The 3731-nt window shown below is 44.4% G+C and overlaps 1 pseudogene; it reads left to right on the top strand.

The window, feature by feature from the left end:
• Positions 1-658: 658 nt before the first annotated feature.
• On the top strand, positions 659-805 carry LOC128920811 (small nucleolar RNA U3; annotated as a pseudogene).
• The last annotated feature ends 2926 nt before the right edge of the window (positions 806-3731 follow it).

Raw genomic sequence — 3731 nt, 5'->3', positions numbered from 1 at the left:
CTTTTACTTGACGCAGTTCTTAAGCGGACATGGCTGTTTTAGAGAATATCTCTATAAATATGGCCACGATGATGCAGAAACGTGTACATTCTGCTTTAGTGGAAAAGAAAATGCTGAACATGTATTTTTTCAATGCCCAAAAGATGAGGCAGAGAGAGTGTTTTTAGAATATGAAATTTCAGAGAAATTAACTCCAGAAAATGTAGTAACACACATGCTGAAGTCGAATCATGTGTGGAACTTAGTAAAACAATGGGCCGCAAATGTCCTCCTGGAGCAGAGAAGAGTAGAGCGAATACGAAATAGCGAGGCAAGACGCCTTATTTAGAATATAAACCCTAGAGAAGTACGTGCCAATAGGCTTGCTTGCTCTGCGATGTAATACCTAACGGTAGTTCCGCAGGTCAAATTCAAAAGTTATGATCTGAGATGTGTTTTTTAGTGGGTTAAAGTCTCACACTACTGTTGATAGGGCAACAGTGTCTTTCGATGATTTTTTCCATCTCAAAAAAAAAAAAAAAAAAAAAACATGTGTACGCACATGTATGATTGTATGCATGCACATTATTTTTCTTTCATTTGTGTTTCATTTCTGCGAATTCTCAACTAGTTTATGTGCCTTTTGGTTGAAATACTCTGCGTTGGCCGTTGAAAAGTTAAGACTATACTTCACAGTATCATTTCTGTAGTGGGTCTTCATTTGAGGTTTATGAACTTCATTTATAATTTTGTCTTGTGGCATATTAGAAATGATGTTTCTTCGATGATCGCTCGGTTTCAACGGATAAAACGACTTCTGAGTGGTGATTTTAATAAATAAATTTCAAGGTTTTATACAAATAATTATATATAATAATGCAGTCAATCAGGGGTGTTGTGGAATCCAAGACAGATTTGCTGAATGTCAGAATGGCAAACCAATTCTGATTTTCTTTGGTTTCACAGAATCTGATTGGACTTTTGTCTTTTCGAATATAATGTATGTCTGTTATTGGCGTTCAATCGTTTAGCCGGTTATAACCGAATCGATGAGAGCGCCACTCTTCTCTTTCTTTCGCAGTGGAGGCCTTCCCCTTTCTCGGCTTCCTCCGGCGGGTACTGCATCGAACACCTTCAGAGCTGGAGTGTTGTCGTCCATTCGGACAACATGACCTAGCCGCTGTCTTTTTATTCCCTGAACTACGTCAATGTCGTCGTATAACTCGTACAGCTCATCGTTCCATCGTCTGCGGTATTCGCCGGTGCCAATGTTCTGAGGTCCATAAATCGTGCGCAAAATTTTCCTCTCGAAAACTCCTAGTGTCGTCTCATCTGATGTTGACATCGTCCAAGCTTCTGCACCATAAAGCAGGACGGGAATGAGTTTGAGTTTGCGACTTGTAGAGTTTGATTTTGGTTCGTCGAGAGAGGACTTTACTGTTTAATTGCCTACTCAGTCCAAAGTAGCACCTGTTGGCAAGAGTGATTGTGCGCTGGATTTCGAGGCTGACATTGTTGGTGTTGTTGATACTGGTTCCCAGGTATACGAAATTATCTACAACTTCAAAGTTACGACTATCAAAAGTGACGTGGGAGCCAAGACGCGAGTGCGCCTTCTGTTTGTTTGAGATATTTCGTCTTGTCCTCATTCACCTCCAAAGCAGAACAAACGGCGCGGTTGTTGCTTCCGATGATATCAATATAATCGGCGTACGCCAGGAGCTGTACACTCTTGTAGAAGATTGTACCTTCTCTATTTAGCTCTGCAGCTCGTATTATTTTTTCCAACATCAAATTAGAGAAGTCGCACGATAGTGAGTCACCTTGTCTGAAACCTCGTTTGGCATCGAACGGCTCGGAGAGGTCCTTCCCAATCATGACGAAGCTTTTGGTTTTGCTCAACGTCAACTTACACAGCCGTATTAGTTTTGCGGGGATACCAAATTCAGACATCGCGGCATAAAGGCAGTTCCTTTTCGTGCTGTCGATAGCAGCTTTGAAATCGACAAAAAGGTGGTGTGTGTCGATCCCTTTTCACGGGTCCATGGTGGACTTTCCAGGTCTAAAGCCACACTGATAAGATCCAATCAGTTTGTTGACGGTGGGCTTAAGTCTTTCACACAGTACGCTCGATAGAACCTTATATGCGATATTTAGGAGGCTTATCCCACGGTAATTGGCACAGTTTTTGGGATCTCCCTTTTCATGGATTGGGCAGAGCACACTGAGATTCCAATCGTCAGGTATGCTTTCTTCCGACCATATTTTGCAAAGAAGCTGATGCATGCTCAGCCGGTAATCTATAGGCCCCTGCGGCTTTGTTGTTCTTCAGGCGGGTAATTGCTATTCGAATTTCTTCATGGTCGGGTAATGGAACATCTATTCCATCGTCATCGATTGGGGAATCGGGTTCGCCAACTCCTAGTGTTGTACTTTCACTGCCATTCAGCAGTTCGGAGAAGTGTTCCCTCCATAATCCCAGTATGCCCTGGACATCGATTACCAGATTATCACTTTGGTTTCTACATGAGGATGCTCCGGTCTTGAAACCTTCGTTAAGTCGCTTCCTTTTTCATAAAATTTTCGAGCATTCCCTCAGTCTGCCGGCTTCTCAAGCTCTTCGTACTCACGTATTTCGGCCTCTTTCTTTTTTTGTCTGCATATGTGTCTCGCTTCCCTCTTCAGCTCTCGGTATCTATCCCATCCCGCACGTGTTGTGGTTGTTTGCAACGTTGCGAGGTAGGCAGTCTGTTTTCTCTCCGCTGCGAGACGGCATTCCTCATCGTACCAGCCGCTTTTATGGACATTTCGGAAAGCCAATGGTTTCGGTTGCAGCGGTACGCAGTGAGTTTGAGATGCCGTCCCACAGTTCCCTTATACCGAGATGATTGTTGAGTGCTCTCAGAGAGCAGGAGTGCAAGTCGAGTAGAGTATTTCGTGGCTGTCTGTTTTGTTTGCAGCTTTTCGACGTCGAACCTTCCTTGTGTTTGTTGACGGGCGTTCTTTGCTGCACAGAGGCGGGTGCATATCTTTACTGCAACCAGATAATGGTCCGAGTCTATATTTGGGCCTCGGAGCGTACGCACGTCTAAAACACTGGATACATGTCTTCCGTCTATCACAACGTGATCGATTTGGTTACGCGTGTTTCGATCAGGAGACAGCCAAGTAGCTTGATGTATTTTCTTATGTTGGAATCTAGTACTACAGACGGCCATATTTCGGGCCCCAGCGAAGTCGATCAGCCTCAGGCCGTTTGGCGATGTTTCGTAATGGAGGCTGAATTTTCCGACTGTTGTGCCAAAGACACCTTCTTTACCCACCCTGGCGTTAAAATCGCCAAGCATGATTTTGGCATCGTGGCGGGGGCAGCGCTCATAGATGCGTTCTAGGCGCTCATAGAAAGCATCTTTGGTCACATCGTCCTTCTCTTCCGTTGGGGCGTGGGCGCAAATAAGCGATATGTTGAAGAACCTCGCTTTTATGCGGATTTGGCTAGACGTTCATCCACCGGGGTGAATGCCAGGACTTGGCGACAGAGTCTCTCTCCCACCACAAATCCAACACCAAATTTGCGCTCCTTTATATGGCCGCTGTAGTAGATGTCACAAAGACCCACCTTCTTCCGTCCTTCTCCCGTCCATCGCACTTCTTGTTGGCCAAATATAAACAAGTAAGGAAGGGCTAAGTTCGGGTGGGTGTTCTCGCAATTTATTTATTTAACTTTATTTATATTATACTAGCTGACCCGG

Source organism: Zeugodacus cucurbitae, chromosome 3 (genome assembly GCF_028554725.1).
Source record: "Zeugodacus cucurbitae isolate PBARC_wt_2022May chromosome 3, idZeuCucr1.2, whole genome shotgun sequence".
Classification (NCBI taxonomy): domain Eukaryota; kingdom Metazoa; phylum Arthropoda; class Insecta; order Diptera; family Tephritidae; genus Zeugodacus; species Zeugodacus cucurbitae.
This window is presented reverse-complemented; position numbering and strand designations above follow the sequence as displayed.